We start from the raw sequence: 25,585 nt of genomic DNA, 5'->3' as shown, positions 1-25,585 counted from the left end.
TTATTGTTCTTTGTTGCCTACCTTAAGATGGTTAAACAATGGTACCTTTTTACGATGAAAATTACTTACTAGTTCTATTGTGTTGTCAGGGAACATAGGAACAAAGGACACTGATCACGTTGGATCGGTCTATCTATCTAACTCAGTACAGTTACAGATAGGTAGCCGTGTTGGTCTGCCATAGTCATTGGTATCTGAAGAAGTGTGCATGCACACGAAAGCTCATACCTAGAACTAACTCAGTTGGTCTTTAAGGTGCTCCTGGAAGAATTTTTTTTATTTTAACTCAGTACAGTTCTACCTTGTTGTCATACTAAATCCATTCCGGAAGTCCGTTCAACTTCCAAAACATTCGGAAACCAAGTTGCGGAAGCATATCAACCTACCCTCACTTGCTTCTCTCCCAATCCTACATTGTAACACTGTTTTCTCAGAGCATCCTCATCCCACTCCTGCTTTTAGAACCTTGGGAAAGCAGCCAATGAAAACAGAGTGACACTGACTTACAATTTTATTCTATAGTAAGAGATAGAGCGATATCCTGTACCTCCTGTGAAGTATGACCTTTCCTCCTGACCCCATCTTATCTTCACAACAACTTCAAGGGTAATACTAATAATAATAATAATAATAATAATAATTTTATTCCTTGCAGCCAACCCATCTGACCAGGTTGCCCCAGGCTCTTGGGGCGGCTTCCAACAAATTTATTGCACCATTCCCCCACTGAGCTCAAGGCACTGTACGTGGCTGATCCCCAGCTGATATCCTCACAATGTGCTGGCTGGGTTGAGAGATGGCGAGTGTCCCAAGGTCCCCCCAATGTGCTTCATGGCTGGGCAGAGATTGTAACCTGGATCTCTGCAGCCCTCGCTTCTCATCACCATGACACAGTAGCTCTGGTAGAGAATAGTTACAGATAGGTAGCCGTGTTGGTCTGCCATAGTCAAAATAAAAAAAATCCTTCCAGTAGCACCTTAAAGACCAACTAAGTTAGTTCTTGGTATGAGCTTAGTTCTTGGTATGCATGCACACGAAAGCTCATACCAAGAACTAACTTAGTTGGTCTTTAAGGTGCTACTGGAAGGATTTTTTTTATTCTGGTAGAGAATGTGCATGGTCCAAAGTCATCTAGTAAGTTTCATGGCCATGTGTGGATTAGAACACAGGCCTTCCTGGTCTAAAGCACCCTGGCCATAGATCACCATGCCCTTGTGATCTCTGGAAAGTATAAATAAAGATAGTACAATAAAGTCCTAATAAAAACTCGAAAAAGAAAGAGAAAAAAAAACTGGAAAGAGAGGGAACAGGACTTTTTAATTTGCTTTTATTGAAAGGGGCAAGCTGTTATAATCATGGAACATTTTGTGGTGGCTTATTCTTTTGATCCAGATGTTTTGGTGAAGAAGCAGAAGGTGTCTCTAACTGGGGATCAAGCGGCAATCCAGTGGCTCTTAAAAGATCCTGGGTAAGCAGGCCTCCTCCATCAGTCTAACCTGTTTGGAAACAAAACAAAATATACATTTATTTCCATCACACCTGGAATCAGATGTCAAAATGTTGAATATAGGAAGGTGGAGCACTGCGGGGAATGAATGAGCTAAGGCAATCAACAATAAGTATTGAAGGGAAATGTAAACTCCTGTGGACAAGAATAAAGATCTTGTCATGGTTTTATGTATATATTTCCATTGTTCTAGTGCATGTCCAGCTCGTCTGAGAACTGAACAACACTACAAATGACAAATGAAGGAAAATGGATGACATAGACAATATAAACAGGTAAAAGAAAAGAAAAGAAAAGGGAGACATGCCTAGGACTCTACTGTCAGATTCTGATGAACAAATGAGGACAGATTCCAGTTACAGAATCAACTCTGAGTCTGAACAAACTCTTTAGAGATATTAACATGAGTGGAACAAGCGCCCATCAGATGTCAAGGAGATAAACAACTATCTGACGTTTGGAAGACATTTGAAGGCAGCCCTGTTCTGGAAGTTTATAATAACTGATGTTTTAATGTATTTTTAATCTTTTATTGGAAGCCACCCAGAGTGGCTGGGGAATAAATTATTATTATTATTATTATTATTATTATTATTATTATTATTATTATTATTGAGGAGGATTACAGAGATCTTCCTTAGTTAAAAAGAGAACCAAAAGAAGACAAAATTACAGTGGTACCTCAAGTTACAAACGCTTCAGGTTACAAACTCCGCTAACCTGGAAGAGTTACCTCAAGTTGAGAACTTTGCCCCAGAATGAGAACAGAAATCGTGTGCCAGTGGCACAGCAGCAGATAGATGCCCCATTAGCGAAAGAATGCCTCTAGTTGAGAACAGTTTCAGGTTAAGAACAGACCTCCGGAACGAATTAAGTTCGTAACTTGAGGTACCACTGTACAGATCTAAAAGAAAAGGGAGACACGCCTAGGACCAGTGCTTTTTTGTGGGGTGGGGTCGCAGGGGTACAGGTACCCCTAAACATTTTTGTTGACATGCTTTCTGCAAAGAAGCAAAGCCTCTTCCAGCCACAGGAAGAGGCTTCTTGGGATCTGGTGTGGTTGTCTATGCCATTTCCATTGGCTCCTCCAGCAGCAACAGCAAAGACAGGAGGGGGGGGGGGGAGAGGCACAGCCCGGGTTTCCTTGCTGTTATGGGAACCAATCACAAAGCAGAGCCTTCCCAGCCACACGCTGGTAGCTCCTCTCCTCTTCCCTCAAGGCCCATTCGCGCTTGGAAAACTCCGCAGGGCTGCCCTGGAAACACTGTGTAGCTGCAGCTATAGACACATTTTTAAAATATAGATTGAAAGATTCAGCACCGCGACAACAGCCGCGAGAGTTCTAATAGCACAAGGATGGAAGACTGTAGAAACCCCAACTAAAGAATCATGGCAAGAAAAACTGACGGATTATGCAGAACTGGCAAAACTGACATATAAGCTACGGGACAAGGATAACTGTGATTTTAAAGATGAGTGGGAACCCTTCACAAAGTATCTGAAGACGCAACAAAGAGAACTGGACTCCTTGGCTGGCTTTGAATAAATATTCACAAACTTTTTATTGATAATAATCAGCTAAATAGTTTGAGCGTCTATACAACTTTGTAACATGCAGAAAACAGCATTCTTAGAGAAACCAAACACTGGAACTGAGGGAAGCTGGGGGCGTGGTAGTGGGTGGGTTTTTTGGGGGGAGGGAGGAAAAATGGGGGGGGGGGTAAGGATGATATGTTTTTGGATAATATGTTTTGTTTTAATTTTGAATAAAAAAAATTAAAAAGAAAAGAAAGAAAGATACAGCGCCAGTTTCCCACGTGGTTCACCCCTCCCTCACACACACAAAAAAGTCGTAGCAAAGGAAAGGTGCTCATGCTGTTTTTGCACGTGGGTTTTATTAGCGTTTTGAAAGGCCCTAGACTCGTTATATGTGAGCTGTCAGCTGTGTAATATGAGGTCATGCATGTCCATTTACTGTATTTATTTCCCCCTATTTGACCTATAAAATGGTGATTTTCTTGAGTCAACATGAGACTACCCCCAAACATTTTTTTAGAAAAAACAAACCGCACGGCCTAGGACTCTACTGTCAGATTCTAATGAACAAATGATGGCAGATCCCAATTACAGAATCAACTCTGAGACTGCACAAACTCTTTAGAGATATTAACATGAGTTTTCAAAATGTTCAAAAGAGTTAGTTGTGTGAGGAATATGGGGAAATCCTAGTACTAAATTTGAGTTGGACCTTGAAGCAAAGAATGGCACCATGATTTAAATGATATGTTAATTGTGGTTCACAGAAATGAGTCATTAGTTAAGGGCCTGAAGACCCTGAAATCTGAGGCTCCTTGAAATGCTCAGCCTGGGGGGTTTGGGCCGTGGATGCTATTTGTGAAATTACGCTTATCTCTCATAGCTTGTTTGATCTCTTGTTTGGCAAAACGAGATTACTTTTTGCAACACTTCATCTTCCCCTCACAGCTTCCGATCTCAGTAAGATGGAGACACGTCGCAAGTATGCATTTACCACCTTCAGCCTTGCATGCTTCCTTACTCCGTGGTGTCTCCCAGGCGAATCCTGCACAAAGAGAGAGAGAAAATATCACTGTTCACTGCAAGAGAGCAAAGTAAGGTTATGAGTTTTCAGGGGACAAAGAACATTCAGAAGAGGAAGGAAAAGGGGGTTCAAATTCACTGGCACCTCAGGGTACGGTGGCATTCCAGCTCCCAACTCCAACCATTGACCACACATATTGTCTGAGCTGGAGTCAGATGCTGGTCATCACAAAGAAGCAGTCGTCAGTGAAGTTTAATTTTTATTCAAGGAATTGGCATACAACTCAAGTCACACGTCCCAGTAGCTGAGCAGTTACCAGGACTGAAGGTCCCTGTCTTCCACTCCTTCTAAGGCTCCTAAGCCTTATCTAAAGAAGTCGTCTGCCCACCTCTGACCTCTGTTCTGCTTTTAGCAGTGCCCTGCACATTCTTGGGGACCAGAGGTCAGGGGATCTTGTCACAACCGGAAAGGGAGACTCCAGGCGTTCTTCAGCAGCCTCTTCACCACCACCCCTCCTCTGCTTCAGCCTTGGAGTCTGAACTGCTCCCTGCCACAGGTTCCTCCTGCTCACTAAACCATGTTGCCCCTTTGGTACACTGCACCTCCTCCCAATCTTCTCCCTCTGAACTCTCCTCAGAACTTTCTTCCTCTGGAACTTTCTTCCTCTGGGATTTGCATTTGGGGGTTCCCAGCTGTCACCTCAACACCACTCCTCCTCGTCCAGCCAGTCCCTGACACATGTTCTCCATCCCTGCTTTGGAATCCATAGAAATGGGACCTTCAAGATTACTGCAACACATTATACGTAGGCTGCCTCCAAAGACAGTTTGGAAACTAACTGATGCAGAATTTGCTGGTCTGGTTGCTCACCTGGCCAAGACGGCCCAAGCATATTATACCATTCTTGGCCCAACTGCACTGGCTACCAGTTAATTTCCAGCCCCAATTCAATGTTCTGGTTTTGACTTATGAAGCCTTAAATGGCTCAGGGCTGCAAGACCTCAAGGTCTGCCTCTCTCCAGATGAACCAGCCCAGACACTGTGATCATCATCTAAGGCCCTTCTTCATTTGCCCCCTCCATGTGAGGTCTGGAGGGTGGTAACACGAGAATGGCCCTTTCTGTGGTGCCTCCCTTTTTGTGGAATGCTCTCCCCAAGGAGGATCACCTGGAGTCATCATTACATATATTTGTGCAGCAAGTCAAAACTTTCCTTTATAACCAGGCCTTTGACCTTGAACGAACAAATTCAATAATAATAAAAAAAAATAAGGAAGTGCTTATAGTTCTGAGTAGTGCTCTCCTCTCCATTCCATTCTGCCACCCCAGTTTCAGTCTCTCTCTCTCTCTCTCTCTCTCTCTCTCTCTCTCTCTCTCTCTCTCTCACACACACACACACACACACACCACTGTCAGTTAGTTTACACAGTATTAAGCTAGGTGGGCCAGTGGTTTGACTTGGTAGAAAGCATTTTTCATATTCCCTTAAAGCATTACAGCTGGAAACCACTTAAATACTGAGCTGTTCTCAAAACCTTTGAATAGTGCGGTTTCCCAGCCCCACTATGCAGGACCTGAAGACAACTGCCTTCTTCTGTATCACTTACCAGACGTAGCCAGGAGCAGCAAAGACAGAATAACCAACCATAGCTTGAGGATCTTCATTGCTCTGCTAGGATAGACGGTGCAGTGAGACTCGGTGCAGGGCTACAGGCCAGAAGGTTGTCAGGGGAGAGCCGAGTAATTCATATTTGTAGGATCCTTGGGAAGCTGTTTCCTCCCACTTCCTTGCAAAATCCAGGAAGTCGTCACCATGCCCTGAAGGAAAGTGGGGCTGCTGGTTCAGCAATCAGCACACTGTCTTCCCCAGAATGACATGTAGAGATGGAAAGATTAGAGGTTTTGGCCCATTGTGAGACGTGGAGGACGCTAAGACCGGAACAAGCACCCAGATGAGTCACTGAGCACCTACTGTTAGAACTAAAGCCAGTGTGATCACCAAAAATTGTGAAACACTTGGCTGTGAGCACTCCAATGGGAAAACAGCCTTTACCAAAGGCCTCATGGGCTTTGAAAACTCTTAAACTCATGCCTAAAATAAAGTTATGCTTGTGGGAACCTGTGGGAGGGGGACCAGAGCTGCACAGATGGTGAACAAAACATGATGTGCCAACCCAACCATTGCCACTTCTGCTGGGTGGGCTTGGGGCACAGAGGTTTAATGGGGCCACTCTGCAATGTCTGCCAATGCAGAGGGCAATCCAGTCGGCTGACATGACCCTTGGCACACACACCCTTCCAGTGCTGGCCAGGCAGCCATTCAGTGAGGCGCCCAGGGTCAAGGCAACAAGGCCAGACTGCGTTCTGGAGCCTAGAGACCCCCAGCTGCAGGCAGGTTGGGGATCCTTACATGGGGGTGCCTGGCTCTCCCCTCCTCAAATTTATGCACCCAGGGCTATGCCCCCCCTGGCCTTCCCCACTCTACAGCCCTGCTCCAACCACTACCCATTCATTCAGAACACAAGCCCACTCTGTCAGACTTGTGTTCGACCGAGCTGGAAAAGCTCATCCTCCGGTCAAGTCCTCCGAAATCTCCTCCGACGATGATTAACGACCTGAGCCTTTGATAAGGCTCTAGGCATGTTCCCCATTCAGTAGAGTATCAAAGCAGCAGAAGAGACGAGAAATATGAGCTACATTACTAGGTTTTATTTCAAACTACACAGACAGAAAAGAAATAAAACATCCTCTCTCTGTGAAAATCAGAGAGCAACTGGATACAAAGAAACAGGAAACCAGTAATATCAACATCTATCTCCTGTGAGACTTCCAACAGTCTAGGATGTCTGGAATGCAAAACAGAGTCTTGTGACTCCAAGCACTGCACAGTGGCAACACACAGAAACCTAACACACTCACCCCTTTGTGTGAGGCGGCACTGAGGGACAGAGGAGGCTTATCTTGGTCCTCAACATGGGAATTCAATCTGCTATGCCCTTCTTGATAGGCTGAGGAGGCTTGAACCCCCTACGCCCATCAGGAACCGAATCTTAGCTTGCCTTGGCAAATGGGGCTGCAGGCTGTGCCAGGGGCGGCACTGATGGAGCCGAAAGTGGGCTTCCCTCAGATCCACCCTTGCCCATTTAAGCAGCCAGTACCTGGAGCTCGGTCTGTTTGTTCCTCCACCAGGCCATCCGCCCTTTCCCCATCCGCCCACCCTCAGTTTAAGCTGATACTCAATACCAGCATGACCAAACTGTGGGAGGCAGTGGAAGACAGGAGGGCCTGGCGTGCTCTGTTCCATGGGACCACGAAGAATCGGACACGACTAAACGACTAAACAACAACAACAACAACATTATACGGGTTGGGGTATGGGGAGTTCGATGCCCGGTCCTGCAAGAAGAGTCTACTGGATCTGGCCATCTAGCATTCTATTCTCACAGTGGTCAACCAGATGCCTGCAGGAAGCCAGGATTTAAGCACAAGAGCACTCCCCACCAACTGTGGCTTCCAGCAACTAGTATTCAGAAGTATCGCTCTCTCCAACTGTGGAGACAGAGCACAGCCATCGGGGATAACTGCTCTCATTAGCCCTCTCCTCCACGAAGGTTGCAGGTTCAGTCCCTGGCATTTTCAGGTAGGGCTTGGAGAGACCCCTCTCTGAAACCCTGCAGAGATGCTGACAGTCAGCTTAGACAGCAGAGTCATACCTTGCATCTCGAATGCCTTGCTACTCAAATGTTTTGGCTCCCAAACTCCACAAACCCGGAAGTGAGTATTCCAGTTTCTGAATGTTCTTTGGAACCTGAATGTCTGACACGGCTTCCGTGGCTTCCGATTGAGTGCAGGAAGCTCCTGCAGCCAATCAAAAGCCATACCTTGGGTGTCCAGTGTTTTGGGAAGTCAAATGGACTTCCAGAATGGATTCAGTTCGACAACAAGGTACGACTGTACTGAGTCAGATAGACCCATCTGGCATGATCAGTGCCCTTTGCTCCTATGCTCTGTAGTAAGTCATTTTCATCATAAAATGGTACCATTGTTTAACCACCTTACGGTAGGTAACAATGATATCTTTGACAAGATGCAGAAATTCTGGTTTGTCAGATAAACTGTTGCCCTAAGTTAAAATGCTTTTAAATAAATGCCATAAGATTAAATCAAATGGTTACCTGCGTAGTCAATCAATGTATTAGCAAAAATACGTTGAAATTGTTCACATAAAGCTTTGCCAACCTATTTTCTCGCCTCTAGGCTATTGTAAGACAAAGTTTTATGGGGGGGTCCCTTTGACTGTTCCCCCCCCTCATTTTTGTATAGTTTTTGGCATATTTTTAATTCAGCTTTGTGGCATTTTCTGTTTGATAAAAACCCTTTCTTTATCTCCTGGAATCCCACAATGTTTTGTTTGTTTTGTTTTGTTTGATCTCCCCCCACCCAAACCTTTTTATACTGCTACTTAATTAGTTTTTGATATACTGCTATTTAAGGGCATTATTTGCTTTTAGTATGGTGTGCTGCTTGCAGATGTTTAAAATGTTACGTGGTTTATAAATGCTTTTAAAATCAATTCAAGTTTGCTTTTATCAAAGTGACTCTAATGTAAATTGTTTACTGTCATGCTGGGTTTTTTTAAAAAAAAATAAAAAAGCAAACCACTGTCTAGAAATATTTTTAATAACAAACAAACAAACAAAAACAAATTCCTGGATGATAAGGCCCAACCCGGCCACTAGCTTGGGGAAGCCTGGCTTATGCCATATTAAGAACTCAAGCCTTTAAAAGACTCATTGTTGTTCAAGTTAAACATCTCTGAGTAACACAGAGAATAAAACCAGACCCCAGAGCTCCCCTGCTTTCTCTCTGTCCCCGTCTCTCTTTCTCTCTTTCTCTTTTTCTCTTTTTTTTACCGTTTACTGAAATGTACCCACCAAAGGAGAACCTTTCCTTTCCTTCTGCTTCTGCCTTTTTCGCAAAGGAAAGCGAGTCTCTGCCTCCACCTCTTGGAAGGAAGGCAAAACTACAAATATCAGCAAGCTGGCTATCATCTACCGTGGGCCAAGGAAGTCTTTGTCAGTCCGTACTGGAGAACCCAGGACGCGGGTGGCACTGTGGGTTAAACCACAGAGCCTAGGACTTGCTGATCAGAAGGTCAGTGGTTCAAATCCCCGCGACGGGGTGAGCTCCCGTTGCCCGGTCCCTGCTCCTGCCAACCTAGCAGTTCGAAAGCACGTCAAAGTGCAAGTAGATAAATAGGTACCACTCCGGCGGGAAGGTAAATGGCGTTTCCGTGCGCTGCTCTGGTTCGGCAGAAGCGGCTTAGTCATGCTGGCCACATGACCCGGAAGCTGTACGCCGGCTCCCTCAGCCAATAAAGCGAAATGAGCGCCGGAACCCCAGAGTCGGCCACAACTAGACCTAATGGTCAGGGGTCCCTTTACCTTTATCTTTACTGGAGAATCCAGAAACTGTAGCTTGGAAGTGTAAAGAAACGGAAAGCAAGAACATTTTCCAAGCATTGGGAGAGACTCCACTGTTTGCTTCCTACTTTCTCCATATCCCAGCGTATATAAGAGAAGAAGAGTGGGTTAGAGATTTCATGACCAACATGCAAAATAAAATGTTGCTATGGGGAGGTGCCTTTGTTCTCTGCTCCAGCAAGCCAGCCATGTCCGTCTCTAGGACTTTCCCTTTCATCCCTTCCTTCTAGGAATGGGAGAATCTCTCCCTTGTGGTTTCTCTCGGCTTCTCATTTTTCCAGTCTTAAATCCAGTTCTCCACATTTCCACATAAATTTGCGTTTTTTAAATAAAAATAAATAAGTCAACATTTCAGTGGCAATTTCCTGTTTGTATGAAACTTTGCCCAAAATAAATATTTCTGCAACTAAATATTCCCCAATATAGAACTATTCCCCGATATAATGCATTCTTGTTTTCATTAATATATGCATACTTAGGCACACTTTCCCCAATTGTACGCATTTTCCCCCAGGTTGTGTGGTTGGAGAACTGCACTGAAAAATTCAGAGCACAGAGCACAGTGGTACTTCAGGCTACATACGAATCAGGTTACATACCCTTCAGGTTACAGACTCCGCTAACCCAGAAATAGTGCTTCAGGTTAAGAACTTTGCTTCAGGAAGAGAACAGAAATCATGCTCCAGCAGTACGGCAGCAGCAGGAGGCCCCATTAGATAAAGTAGTGCTTCAGGTTAAGAACAGTTTCAGGTTAAGTAGGGACCTGCAGAATGAATTAAGTACTTAACCTGAGGTACCACTGTATTCACATTCTGTTTCAGTTCACCTGTTGCTTCAGAAAATGCAAATAAGGTTGAATTGCCTTTAAAACTGAACTGAATAAAATTGCTTCTCCTTAATTCCCATTCCCTCCTCCTTTCTTCTCCTCCTTGTCATTCAGTCCTTCTCTTGGAGCTGTTTTGGGGGGATTCCTCCCCGTAGGTGAAATGTGCCATTTTGGCTTCAAAAGCAACAGCACTCATACCTGAAAATAGGAAACAGAGGGGAAACAGAGGGGATGGAGTGTTTTATTTTGCTTTTATTACAAGGAACAAGCTCATACAATTGATGGAATTTTTCTGAAGTCTTCATTTATTAATTTTTATTTGGATGCTTTGGGGAATAAGCAGAAGGCGTCTCCAGCAAGGGATTAAGCAGGATCCAGTGGCTCTCAAGGTGAGGGAACATCTCCCATTTTTCAAAGGATCCTGGGTAAGCAGGCAGCAATCATTCCTCCCTGAGATATCTGGAAAAGAAAAATACCAGAGTTACTCCCATTTCACCTAGAATCAGATGTCGAAATCGAAAAGAGAGTAAAGGAAGGTGAAGCACTCAGAAGAATATGAACTGATGGTATGGGGAATCAATGAGCGAAAACAATTACAGGAAAGTACTGAAAGGAAATGGGACGCAGGTGGCACTGTGGGTTAAACCACAGAGCCTAGGGCTTGCCGACCAGAAGGTCGGCGGTTCAAATCCCCGCAACGGGGTGAGCTCCCATTGCTCGGTCCCTGCTCCTGCCAACCTAGCAGTTTGAAAGCACATCAAAGTGCAAGTAGATAAATAGGTACCACTCTGGCGGGAAGGCAAATGGCGTTGCCGTGTGCTGCTCTGGTTCGCCAGAAGCGGCTTAGTCATGCTGGCCACATGACCCGGAAGCTGTACGCTGGCTCCCTCGGCCAATAAAGAGAGATGAGAGCCGCAACCCCAGAGTATCTGTCACGACTGGACCTAATGGTCAGGGGTCCCTTTACCTTTACTGACAATGAACTTTGAGACAAGAAGATATTGTATTGGTTTTTTGGTATCTATTGCACGGACAGGTGGAGACCCCCCCCCCGACCCTGGGCAACACTCGCGTGGAATAATGACTCAAGACAACGTGTTATGGGATTAATATTTGGTCACAACTTTATGAAAACTTCAGATGCAGGGAGACCTTGGCTTAAGCATTGGGCATTTATCCCTCCCAGTCCCCGGCTGGGGATCTGGGGAATATCAGGGTTATCCAGAATATGTGGGGATTGGGCTGGCTCTGGAGAATGTCTGTTCAAGCAGAGAGCCCGCCCGCCCCCATTTTGCCACTGTCACAGGGGAGAGCAATGACAACCTCTCGGCATATGGCCAATGCCTCCCCTCAAAACAACCCCTTTAATGGGTAACCCTGGGATCACCGCCACAAGGGGGGCGTGGGTCATTGCTTCAGCCCCCCTCCCCCATTTAGGGAAGATAGACTAAAGGATTCCACCCAAGGCCTGAAACAGCCAAAGTTGTGACGTTTTGCTACAGGGAAGGCAAAACCTGCCAATGCAGTAAAAATCATTTCCGGCCCTTCAACAGCGACCCTGACATAGCAGCACCCGCGTACCTGTGAAGAAGAGGTTAACCTGCAAAAGAAGGCTTAAGTAAGTGTTATGTACTGAGTTGAATAGGATCCAAACTGCAGCAGTCTGATTGGTCCTAGAACAATAGGATCCAAAAGGCAGCAGTCTGATTGGTCCTAGAACAATAGGATTCAGAATGCAGTAGTCTGATTGGTCCTAGAACAATGCATCAGTATGATTGGCTGGCAGGAACCACCCAATCATGCTCCAGATAGAAGTGAACCCACAACCTGATTGGCTTACAGTAGAATTCCGGAATTAGCCAATCATGTGCAGCCCATTGTGTAAATAATGTATATAAAGCAGATACTTTGAGGGGACATTCATTCATTCCTCCTCACCACTATGAGCTGAATAAAGAGCATGAAATCACTTTGCGACTCTGAGTATATTTCAGTAAGGGAGGGCAGGGTGGGAGAAGCTCTGAAGCCGACTGAGAACTCCCAGGTAAGTTCCGCCCACTGTTGTGTGGGCTGGTGGATCCCTCCCCTTACCTGGCCAACTCTATCCTGGGAAACCCCCCCCCCCCCAGCTGGGATTGGGTAACTGAGAGGTAGCAGAGGTAGGCAGCTACCTCCAGGTGTCCAGCCGGGGGGGGGGGCATATCCAGGCTCTACTACCACATGGGATTGGGGGGGCCGACTGTGTGCAACTGCGCAAAAGGCACCCCCCCATTTTGGTGTTGGGAGCAGTCATATATATAGCGCAGGGAAGAGCTGCGTGGCTCTCCCAGGGCTAGCGGACCGCTGCGCTAATACAGAAGCTTGGGGCATGCTGAGGTCAGCGCGCCCCAAGCTTCTGGGTGCCGGCAAGCAGTCCGCTAGCCCTGGGAGAGCTGGGTCTCCCACAGCTAGTGGATAGCTTCCTGAAGCCTGGAGTGCGAGAGGGGTCAGTGCGCACCGACCCCCCTCGCTCTCCAGGCTTCAGCGAAAGCCTGCATTTGCCCCATAGGACGCACCCACATTTCCCCTTCATTTTTGGAGGGGAAAAAGTGCGTCTTATAGGGCGAAAAATATGGTATTTTATCCCTTTATGTATAGAATTTTATTGCCAAATGGAAGTTGCCCTGGGGGAAGTCTTTTTGATGGACCAACTATAAATCTTAGAATAATACCGTAAACATAATGATGATGATGATGATGATGATGATGATGATGATGATGATGATAATAATAATAATAATAATAATAATTAATAATAATAATAATAATTTATTTATACCCCACCCATCTGGCTGGGTTTCCCCAGCAGCCACTCTGGGTGGCTTCCAACAAAATATTAAAATAAAATAATCTATTAAACATTAAAAGCTTCCCTAAACAGGGCTGCCTTCAGACATCTAAAGAAACTTCTGGTTAAGTCTAGCAAGCATCAAAAAAGCTTTGATGAAACTTATATTCTGGCTACTCATTTGATCTCTTGTCTGGTAAGCTGAAGTTACCTTATGCAACATCTCCTCAGCCATCCACATTTCCCAAACTGAATGTTGGGTGAGCGACACCTTCTAAATCTGCAAACACCACCAGAGGCTCTGCATTGATGACCATTAACTGGTGATAGCTGGGCAGATCCTACACAGAGGAAGAAAAATAGGTTACTGTCCACTGGGGAGAGGAGAGGAAATCCAGAAGAGGAAGAAAGGGAGGCACAAGTTCAGGAATGGGGGATTCCTTGACTCTCTGGATGTTGGGGGGTTCCACGCCCAGCACCTCTCAGCCATTAGCTGAAGTTGCTCCCCATTCCTGCTTTACAATCACTTCATCAGAAATGGGACCTTCAACGAAGTGCTTATAGTTCAGAGTGCTCCTTTTCATGGTCTCAGCTGGCCATGCCCTCATCCATGGTACACCATTCCATGCGCCCTCCTCTCCAGTCCCCACCCCCACAAATAGACAATGGGCCTCATTAGTCTGCAGGCTAATTTTTTGGGTGGAAGAAGGTTTCCTGAGTCCCTCACCCTTAAGATTTTTTTGAATATCTGCTGTTCTTGAGGTCCCCCCCAAAGCATCCCTTTTGTGCAAGGATGGCGTTGTTTTGCCTTCATGGAAACCAGGATTCCGAGTTTCCTGTTAGTTTATAGGAGATGATGGAGGACATCACTGGGTCATCTACTCCACCCTGTGAACAATGCAGAGAATCCAGAACATGAGCATCCCCCAACAGATGGCTCTTCAGTGAGAGAGCGCCCACCACAGCTGCTCTTACCATCAAGAAGGTTTTTCTAATGTTCAACTGAAACCTATGTATAACTTGATCCAAATAGTCCTGCCCCCTGGGGCAGCAGAGAGCAAGTATTTTCCTTCTTCAGTGGAGCAGCCAAGCATCAACTCATCATCTCCAAGGAGGGTTTGGAGAGACACTTGCCTAACACTCCAAAGAGCCACTGCCAGTCTGTGTAGACTGTATTGAGCCAGGTAGACCACTGACTGGGCCATGCCTCTGCCTGAAATTTAGCTAGAAGGCCACCGGTGCTTGTTCAAGCAAGTATCTTCTGGCTGTCAGTGTCCACTAAAGAAACATCTCTAGCTAATTTTATTTATTTAAAAGCATTTGTAAGCTGCTTAATGGTTTAGAAATCTTGAAACGGACCACAAGCTACTACAGTTCTGCGGAAGTGTGCAATGGGAGTGCAGCTTCTGGGCAAACCCATTTCTGATGGAAGGACCAAGTCATTTTCCTTCGATGGTATAAAAGTTAGAGAGAAACGCTTGTTCCCTTTGCAGGGCCACAGAACGATGTCTTGATTCCTCTTACCCTTCCCATTAGTTGACAAGTGTCCCTCTCCCTTACCTGAGGAAGACAGGAGCAGCAAAGAGAGAACTGCCAGGCACAGCTGGAGGATCTTCATGACTCAGCTGGGATGGAGCAATGTGGGAAAGCTGGATGCAGTCTTACAAGCAAGGCCAAGTCTCAAAGGTTTCCAGGGCAAGACAGAGCTTTCGATATTTGTAGGATCCTTGGGACGTTGTGACACCGGGAGTGGTTGAAGGGAATCTTGCCGAAATCAAAGGCCGTTGGAAAGGTATTGCTACAGCCTGTCAGTCAGAGCAGTTTGCACAAAGACAGCATCCCAGTTACAGACCACAAACGTTAAGGACAGTTTCAAGTTGCCTCTTTCCTCTCTCAGCATTTCCTCATTCTTACAAAACAAAAACTGCCTACCTTTCTTTGGACAATGTGGAGGTTTTGTTAATTTTTAAATAGAAGTATTTAAAACAAGCAATAGAGCAGGAATGTACAGTGTAGCAACAACAAAAAAGTTGGGAGATTTAAAACACAAACTGAAAAAATGAATAGGCTCACAGTGTACATTAGACACCTTGAAGATGAAGCAAAGGGGGTTTCAAACTACAAATTAATCCAAAGATTAGGATACCATCAAGCCAAAGAGAAAAACAGATAATTGGCTGCTGCAGAATGCTTTACTGTTTTTCAAAACATCCAAAACCTGGAGTAGCCAAAGTGGCTACAGTTCCCATCATTCTGTAGCCTTCCTTTCTGAAAGCTACTATTCTACATGCAAGGAGGTTTTGTGTTGACAGTGGATCAGTCTGATGTGGGAGGTCTTCTCTACTAGAGGTATAGGTAAAAGGTAAAAGGTAAAAGACCTCTGGACTGTTAAGTCCAGTCAAAGGCGACTATGGGGTTACAGCGCTCATCTCGCTTTCAGGCTGAGGGAGCGAGTGTTTGCCCACAGACAGCTTTCTGGGTCATGTAGCCAACATAACTAAACTGCTTTTGGTGCAACGGAACACTGTGACCGAAACCAGAGAGCACAGAAACGCCGTTTACCTTCCCATCGCAGCTGTACCTATTTATCTACTTGCACTGGTGTGCTTTCGAGCTGCTAGGTTGGTAAGAGCTGGGGCAGAGCAATGGGAGCTCACCTCCTCACGGGGATTTGAACCACCGACCTGATCGGCAAGCCCAAGAGGTATTAGCAGAGGCTGAATAGTTAACTCTTAAGGATGCTGCAGTTCCAACCTGTACTGGAGATTCTTCCCTGAGCTTAAGGTTGGACCAGGCTGCCTCCAATATCCTTTCCAACAATGACTTCTGAAATATATCAAGTTACTATGGGAGGGTTTCCATCTCTGGGTGTTTGAGACCAGCCATCTTTTTCCAAAGGAGGCCAGAGGTAAGGTGTGTGTTTTAGAACATAGGAAGCTACCTCATATTGAGTCCATTTAGCTAAGCATTGCCTAAAAGTGTTATAAGCACTCTCCTTCTGTTCCAGTCTTTCCTTTCAACCTCCCTCAGCCACTTACCACAGACATGACTACCCTCCAGAATCTCCGTCCCCCTGACCCACAACCCCTTTCTTTCATCCCAGTGCTCCATCTTGCTCATCCACAGCACTGCAAATGCACCCTTTAACCTCAGCCCCTTCCCCCTCCTACCTCCCCAGTTCCTCCTCTTCTGCAGCATTCTGCCCTACGTCACCAACATTGGGGACCTAACATTACCACACACCTCTCCCCCCCCGTCCCTCCAAATGCCCCCTAGTGAGGTCCACCTGCCCTCCCAAGTTCCTTCTCTTTTCCTCCTGCTAATCACCAGAGGGCTAAAAAGCCTGTAGCAACCTACCCTCATTTGCTTCTCTCCCAAGACCGCATTGACACACTGTTTTCTCAGAGCATCCTCACCCCACTCCTGCCTTTAGAACCTTAGGAAAGCAGCCAATGAAAACAGAGTGACGCCGACTTACAATTTTATTCTATAGTAAGAGATACAGATATACTCCTATGAAGTATGCCCTCTCCTACTGACCCCATTTTAACTTCACAACAACTTCATAAGATAAACCTAATTACTACTACTACTACTTAATTACCTGTATCCCACCCATCTGACTGGGTTGCCCCAGCCTCTCAGGGCAGCTTCCAACAAATTTATTGCACCTTTCTGTTAGGGAACATTTGGCACAGAAACATGTGTGTATACCTTTAAGAGGTTTCTGGGATTAATTGGCTGCAGCTGGCCGTTGCTATAAAGGAAAAAAGCTGAGTTTTGTAGCCTGCCTGCAGGAATAACACCCACCAGAGTTTGTGTTTATTGTTTAGTAATAAAGTCTTCGTTTTAGTTTGGGTTTTTACACCTATGTCTCCTGGAGTCACTCTGTCCTCTGCCACCAGCTGGAAATCCCCCTCCAACACTTTCCTCCAATGGGCTCAAGGCACTGTATGTGGCTGATCCCCAGCTGATATCCTCACAACAACAGAGTGTGCTGGCTGGGTTGAGAGATGGCGACTGTCCCAAGGTCCCCCCAATGTGCTTCATGGCTGGGCAGAGATTGCAACCTGGATCTCTGCAGCCGTCACTTCTCATCACCATGACACAGTAGCTCTGGTAGAGAATGTGCATGGCCCAAAGTCATCTAGTAAGTTTCATGGCCATGTGTGGATTAGAACACAGGCCTTCCTGGTCTAAAGTACCCTGCCCATAGATCACCATGCCCTTGTGATGTAATGGAATAAACATTGCAGTGTTCCTGTCGTTGGAGATCCCTTGGAAATTCAACCTGGTGGTTCAACCTGGTGGCTTTCAGCTGTGTTGTTCTGCAGCTCCCTTCAGCCCCAACCAGCATGACCTGGAGTCAGAGATAATGGTTGCTGTAAGGTAAAGGTAAAGGAACCCTTGACCATTAGGTCCAGTCGTGGCCGACTCTGGGGTTGCGGCGCTCATCTCACTTTATTGGCAGAGGGAGCTGGCGGACAGCTTCCAGGTCATGTGGCCAGCATGACTAAGCCGCTTCTGGCGAACCAGAGCAGCGCACAGAAATGTCGTTTACCTTCCCGCCGGAGTGGTACCTATTTATACACTTGCACTTTGACGTGCTTTCGAACTGCTAGGTTGGCAGGAGCAGGGACCGAGCAACAGGAGCTCACCCCGTTGCTGGGATTCGAACCGCTGACCTTCTGATCGGCAAGTTCTAGGCTCTGTGGTTTAATTCACAGCGCTACTCATGTCCCTAATGGTTGCTGTAATGCAAAAAATAAAAATAAAAAAATTATGGAGAGTGCACCAGGTTGGCAAAGACAAAAATGTCAAGAGGGTATTATTTTGGGTGGACATCTAAATTAGCAAAGGATTTCTTGGAGTTGATATATAATGAAATGAAGAAAATGCTTAAAAAGACCAGAAACCTTCTTATTAGGAATATTAGGTATGGATGTCCCCACATATTTATTTCTCTACACAACCATAGCAGCGCAAATGGTTTACACTCAGAAATAGAGAGAAAATAATACCAACAGAGGAGGAGTGGCAGGTGAAAATGATGGAATATATGGAATTAACAAACCTAACTAACAGAATAAGGGCTCAGGAAGATGAAATCTTTAAGGAAGGATGAAAAATGTTTTCAGAATAACTGAACAATTATCTTAAATCAGTTAAAAGTTTAGCAGGGTTGGAGTAAATTCAGTAGATTCAAGTACTGAAGTTATAAGGAGCAAGGAGAAAAATGAAACATAAAGAGTAATTAGAATATGCAGATGTAATGCATAAATAAATGAAATCGTGGAAGAGGAGAAGGGACATGGTTATATTGATTGATTGATATGAAAAAAAATTGTAATGGAAAGTATCAATAAAAATATTACATTAAAGTCCTAATAAAACTCAAAAAAGAAAAATGTGGGTATTGTTCAGGAGTTGTTGCTGGGGCAAGATTTATCTTTGGAGGGGCTTTTTTTGTCCTTAATTTGGGTTCAATTCTTCTTTCTCTATTGCCAGAACTTACTGTCAATTTTCTGTGGAGATTTGTTAATATGAACTGTTTCCATTGTTTCGTTTAAATTTTGTAATGCCCTGTAACTGTTAGTGTAGTCTGCAAAACGGCTGGATGTTGCAAGGAACTTTAAATTTTGTAATGCCCTGCAGCTGTTTGTGTTTTCTGCAAGATGGTTGCAGAAAACAATAAGGGACGATTATCCCCTGTGGATTTGTCTAATTCCTTTTTAAAGGCATCCAAGCTGGTGGTCATCACAGTGACTTGTGGCAATGAATGAAGTGCTGTGACTATTCACTGGATGAAAATGGACTCCCCTTGGTCTGCCCTGAAGCCCCCACCGTCCCCCAACATCTAGCTTCATTCAGTCCCCATTGTGTTCTAATATTATGGGGGAGGGAGAACACATTATGAGAGAGGGGTGCTCAGTCTTCCTCATTGGCCTATTTTTGGGGGTCCTCCCTCCCTCCCTTCAGGGTTTGCCTTCTACTGATGGCAAGGTAATATTATTCAAGCAAAGACACCCATGCCTGAAAACCAGACATTGAGTTTTTGAATTTGCTTTTATTTAAAGAAATAATCTCATATACTCAATGTGCAAGCTCATCGTGATGCTTGGGTGAAGAGGGTTAGAGCTGCCGGGGAGTGGGCCACAGCCAACAGAATGGCTGGGGCAGGTTCCATGGTGTGTGTGTGTGTGTGTGTGTGTGTGTGTGTGCGCGCGCGCTCTGGAACACCTGATCTGGTGATCACAGGCAGTAGGAGCAGTGGCGTAGCGTGGGTTGTCAGCACCCGGGGCAAGGCAAGTAATTTGCGCCCCCTAACCCGTGGATTTGCGCCCCCTAACCTGTGGTTTTGCGCCCCCTAACCCGTGGATTTGCACCCCCTAACCCTAACCCCTAGATGTTGTGCCCGGTGTGGCCGGCCCCCCCTGCACTCCCCACGCTACGCCACTGAGTAGGAGGAGTTATGCTAAGACCAGACCATGTCATTACTGAGGAGGCAGGTTTAGTCATTGTTTGAAGACTATTCCTGCCTCCGGGTCTGGTCTTGACTGGATGGATACTGGAATCAATAAGGGAGACCCACATGACCTGAAGGTGCTGCTGTGCAATGCCAGGTCAATGATGAATAAGACCACTACCATCCACGACCTGATTGTGGATGGAGGACTTGACCTGGCATGTGTAACAGAGACTTGGTTGGATGAAGCAGATGGGCCTGTCCTTGCCACTGCTTGTCCACCAGGTTTGTCTTACGCACAGCAACCCAGGTCATGTGGGCGTGGGTGGGGGTTGCAGTGATTTTTAGGAAGTCACTAGTTTACACCAGGCACCCTAGTGGGAAGACCAAGTTTTCTGAGTTCATGTTTTGGAAGTTGGGCAATAGGAGCAGTACAGGATTCCTTTTGGTGTACCGACCTCCCCACTGCACCAAGGATTCCCTGCCCGAGCTGCTTCAGGTCATGGCGGATGTGCTACTGGAGACACCTAGTTTGGTTGTCCATGGGGATTTCAACATACAGATCTGCTGCACTTATGTTTCAGAAAGAGATAGCTTAGATCAAATGAAAAGGGCAATCTTCACCTGTCTCCTCCTCCTCCTTCTCCTCTTCCTAACTCATCACCACCATATCTCTCAGACACCTTTTTCCAACAGGACTCGTATTTTAATACTGGAGGGGCTGTGCTTCTCTGCTCCCTCCACCTGCCCTGTCCACCCTACACCCCACAATAATTGGCCAGCCTGTCCTTCCCTTTCTCCTTTCCACCCTAGAAGATGACAAATCCCCCTTTCTCCTTCCCAACCCTGTTTCTGAAGCAGCTTCACTCTTCTGTTTAAAACCCTCTGGGGTCGCTGTCAGTATGGCTGTAGATTGGGGGAGATGGCATCTCCAGATCAGAAACATCCAAAGGGCAATGGGTTGGGGTCTAGCCCTGGTACTTTCATGCCAAAGGTGCTTGGATCTGAATGTGGGATACCTTACATGGAATATATGGGACTGAATCTTGAGCTATTTAAACAAGGTGGAGAGGGGATGTTTTGTGCCTCTGCACAACCATGCCTGCTGACACCTCCTTCTCATACAAGAAGTGAGGCATGCATGGCTTATAAGTTATAGAGAAACTAAAGCCTATAATTGTACTCATCAGAGACTCAAGGACTACCCAGAATAAAAGGCTCTATATTGCATCAAAAAACCTTTCCTACTAATTAGACGCTACATGCACCAAATTTCTTGAGAGACTTGTGGAAGAGACAAATCTATAGAACTTTCTTTATGTATGCCACTACAGCAGCAAGAATACTTATTGCACAGTATTGGAAGACACAAGACCTACCCACTCTGGAAGAATGGCAGATGAAGGTGATGGACTATATGGAATTGGCGGAAATGACTGGCAGAATCCGAGACCAGGGAGAAGAGTCGGTGGAAGAAGATTGGAAGAAATTTAAAGACTATCTACAGAAATATTGTAAAATTAATGAAGGTTAGAATGATGTTAGAATGAAATTAGGTGGTTTAAGCAGTAATGCTATAAAGGTGTATGTAAAAATGGATTGAAAACAGGTGAAAATTCAAAGTTATAGTATATTAAGTTAAAGGATTAAGAGAAAATAAAGAGGGAAAGAAATTGCTGAATTAACTAACTGAATTGGAATACAAAAAAGGGAGGTATGAGGAGGTCAGGGAAACAAGGATATGAATGTAAGGTATCGAAAGATTGAAGTATTTTTTAAGTGTTTTTTATTTTTCCATTCTGTACTTTGTTTTTTGTTTTTTGTATTTTTACTTCTGTCTTTTGGTTTTTTTGTTTTTTTCCTTGTCTTTATTCATGTAATTCTTCTTTCTGAAATTTTAATAAATATCATTTAAAAAAAAGGGAAGAGACAAATCTAAATTTTATTTTTAAAAATGTATTCCATAAAATTTGTAGTAATAATAATAATAATAATAATTAATAATCCCTGTGCTGAAGCCGGGCTCAGAGCGGCTAATAACAGTAAAATTATACAGCATTCTAAAATCAATTCATTGTAAAATCAGTTCAAATCAAATTAATGGCAACCATTGGGCTAGAGTTCTGTGAGGATTACCAAAGGAGGGGGTCAGGCTGTGCCTTGGCCAAAGGCCTGGTGGAACAGCTCTGTCTTGCAGGCCCTGCGGAAAGATGTCAAGTCCCGCAGGGCCCTAGTCTCTTGTGACAGAGCGTTCCACTAGATCGGGGCCACAGCCAAAAAAGCCCTGGCTCTGGTTGAGGCCAGCCTAACCTCCCTGTGGCCTGGGATCTCCAAGATGTTTTTGTTTGAAGACCTTAAGGTCCTCCATGGGACATACCAGGAAAGGTGGTCCCATAGGTATGAGGGTCCTGGGCCGTATAGGGCTTTAAAGGTTAAAATTCAATAAAATCCAACGAAACTGAGAAAAAAAGAGGCTACCTTTGGTTTTCCTTACCACTTTTACATGCAATGCAGTTTTCCATATATTGCTGCACCTTAATGGTCAATATGTGAACCAAAGGAGAGCCATCAGTTGAAAGGCAGTTCTCCCTCCAAGTAATGTGTTTATAAAATGTACAGGAAAAAGAATAACTTCATGAAAATAGCATGAAAATATGGGTTATATTAGGGGAAATTGCATAGCAATGATGGGCGTAATGGGGAAAATTCAGCAACACAGTGCATATTTCCATTAATACACACACTTTTGTTGGAAATTTTGTCAGATATATACATTTTTATGCAAAGAATTCCCACTAAAGAGATTTCCACTAAAGAAACGTCTCTAGAAAGAAAAGTGAGCTTCCTTTGCAAGGCCACAGAAGAGCAACTGGACACCTCTCCCTCTTCCACCCCATAATAGGCTGGCATGTGTCCCTCTGTCTTCTTCCTCTCCATCCCTTACCTGGGGAAGCCAGTAGCAGCAAAGAGAGAGCTGCCAAGCACAGGTGAAGGATCTTCAGGGCTCAGGATAAGTTGACGTGGCAAAGCTGAATGCCAGCTTGTAGGCCAATTGGAGCCCCAAAGCTTGCCAAGAGAGGGCAGGGAGGGAGAGAGAGATTAAAGAATTGTAATTTCATTGGGACATTGTGACTTAGGCTGACGTGGAAGAGAACATGGCCAAAATCACACGCCTCTCCCTTCAGTCTGGCAGTCATAGCAGTTTTCACCGAAGTGAGATCCCAGTTACAGATCACAAACATTCCTTTCCCTTTTCAACCTAGAAGATGACCAAGTCCCCTTTCCCCTTCCCACCCCTGTTTCTGAAGCCGTTTCCCCTACCCCGTCCAGCAACACTCAAGGCTGCAATCCTCCTTTAATTTACCTGGGCGCATGCCCCATGGAAACCAACAGGAGTTCCTTCTGAGTGGGCCTGTTTTAGGACTGCACTTTAAGATGCCACAACCAGAGATGGCACTCCTGCCTAAACCACTGTCCATACAAATACTCTCCTTAAGTCACGTAAGCCAAGCAGGGTCCCAGGGACGGCAGCAAGGCCACCAGGAGGAGAGGGCCAGGGATGTGCAGCCAGTCAAGGCAACGACCTTAAACATCTTGGGAGACCTTCTTGGCTGTGAGTCCTGGAAGCTCTACTCTCTGCTCACAGGCCTTTCCCCACCTGAGTTCATTCAGCCCCGCTTCTAGTTACTCTGCAAAGTCCCAGAGCAAAAGTCTGCAACCTCAGATTCTTTATTTATTTATTTTAGTAAAGGCGTTTTGAACTGAATGTGGGACACTTTGCATGGAATACATGGGACTGAATCTTCAGATGTTCAAGCAAGGTGGGGTGAAGATCACACTGAGCAAATGCCCAGCAGCTATTAAAGCTTCAGGATGGACAATGATAGTGATCCCTTATCCACTGAGAAAAACATTGGATGAAACTGCATATTAATCTAAGCATGCAAATAAAGTGTGATTTAAGGATTTGAGCAAGAGGAACTGGCAAAACCTCACAGAGTAAAACAACCAAAGACAAGGCTGATTCTGGAATGAATTAAATTCGTAACCTGAGGTACCACTGTATACTGGAATCATATAAATTATCATCAACCTGTACATATAATTTGGAAAACTTTAGGATGCTTGTCATGATTAACTATTGATTAGTCTGCATGTTTACAGTAATCAGCCCACAAGTCACCTCTATTCAATGTCAGAAGTAGAGCTTTGAGGGAATTTCTGGAGAAGAACCTGGCACGAACATCGAAGGAACCAGGTGGCGCTGTTCATAAAAAAAGCGAAATACTGCTGAATTGAGGATGTGTCGTCTGGATATAGGAAGGTGAACAAAATAATGTTGACAAACCGCTATCCTCTACCACAGAATGGGGATTTGTTGGAAAGGATGAGGCCAGCGAAAGTCTTCACAAAGTTGGATTTGAGGGGGTAGTATAACTCAGTTTGAATCAGAGAGGGAGGTGAGTGGAAAACTATCTTTTCCACCAGGAATGGCAGCTTCAAGTTTTTTGTCATGCCCTTTGCATTCCAGTCAGGAGCAGCAACGTTCCAAGATTTCATCAGCTACATACTCAGACTCCTGGTGGACTGTTTTGATAACATTTTGATTTATTCAGAGAATCAAGAGCAGCATATACATCCTATGAAAGATGTGCTTCAGAGGTGGTGAGAACACTGGCTGTATGCCAAGTTGGAAAAATGACTGTTCCACGTTCAACAGTAGATTTCCCGACATTTCTCCCCCTGTTTGTTGATTCATCCTTAGAGTGGTGTGGTTGCTCCACTCTCAGCGGACCTCTGAATCTCTTTGTTGTTTAGGCTGATACACCTTAGTTTTCATCCTGTTTTACATCTTCCTCCTCCTCACACTTCTCTCTCTTGGACTTTAGGATTAGAAGTCACCTCCAAACTTTGCGCTAGAAGATCAAAGGAGAAGCAGGCCGGCCAGAGCACAGATGGGCAAGAGAGGCCAGCAGTCTGTGGCCTTCAGAGCAGGACACAAGGGGGAAGTGTTGGGGACACTGAATTATAGTTGTGATTCTTGGAAGAAGAGAAACAGATGGAGTCTCCCCATTGCTTTCTCCATATAGGGTCCCTTGCTGTTCTTAAGAAATCTCCCCAAATTTCTTCCATGAAAACAGGGACATCCTGTTTTATTATGAATAATAATTTTACTATTTATACCTCACCCATCTTAAGTGTACTCAGGATGTCTGCAGAACTCCAGAAACATACTTTTTAGTACCTTTATTTCAGATCCTATAGTTTATGTGTAATTTGTTCAGTTTGTGTGTTTTTGAATGATTTAAGACCACATTTCGTATGTTGTGATTATGTTGCCCCCCCCCCCATCTTGCAAGCCATCTTAAGCATGGTATGGCAGCACTCCAATAAAACTATGTCTGGAGGTATACAGTGGTACCTTGGTTCTCAAACGCCTTGGTAGCCAAACAACTTGGAAACTAAACACTGCAAACCCAAAAATAAGTGTTCCAATTTGCAAACGTTTTTCGGAAGCTGAATATGCTCCATTTTGAGTGTTACGCTTGCATTACGAGTGTTATGCTGAGGAATGTCTGTTTTTCCTATTTATTTTTCCTATTTGTTTTTGTGGCTCTTTTTTGTATTGTTTTTCTGACTGTTTGGAACCCAGTTCAGCCACTGACTGATTGTTTGTGGGTTTGCAGTACATTGTTGATTGTTTTCACTTTATGGGTCAATGGTCTCATTAGATAGTAAAATTCATGTTAAATTGATGTTTTAGGGGTTGTTTTTAAAAGTCTGGAATTTCTATTTCTATGGGAAAGCGCACCTTAGTTTTGGAACGCTTTGGTTTTGGAACACACTTTTGGAACGGATTAAGTTTGAGAACCAAGGTACCACTGTATAGCCATTCAGCTAAGTACCCACCATTCAC

At 44.9% G+C, this 25,585-nt stretch overlaps 2 long non-coding RNA genes across 2 annotated transcripts; both read right to left on the bottom strand.

Moving 5' to 3' along the window:
- Positions 1-1,310: 1,310 nt before the first annotated feature.
- Positions 1,311-5,944, bottom strand: LOC310702997. Its single transcript, XR_014523876.1, has 3 exons — positions 5,674-5,944; positions 3,962-4,088; positions 1,311-1,496 (listed from the first exon to the last, which is right to left on the bottom strand). It is a non-coding gene; the product is annotated as an uncharacterized lncRNA (long non-coding RNA).
- Positions 5,945-10,611: 4,667 nt separating this feature from the next.
- Positions 10,612-17,388, bottom strand: LOC310702855. The gene is made up of 4 exons (XR_014523709.1): positions 17,013-17,388; positions 14,763-15,007; positions 13,414-13,543; positions 10,612-10,834 (listed from the first exon to the last, which is right to left on the bottom strand). It is a non-coding gene; the product is annotated as an uncharacterized lncRNA (long non-coding RNA).
- Positions 17,389-25,585: the final 8,197 nt, after the last annotated feature.

The sequence above is a fragment of the Podarcis liolepis genome, assembly GCF_965112155.1.
Source record: "Podarcis liolepis genome assembly, chromosome: 3".
Lineage (NCBI taxonomy): Eukaryota > Metazoa > Chordata > Lepidosauria > Squamata > Lacertidae > Podarcis > Podarcis liolepis.
Note: the sequence above shows the minus strand (reverse complement) of the source record. Positions and strands in the feature narration are given on the sequence as shown.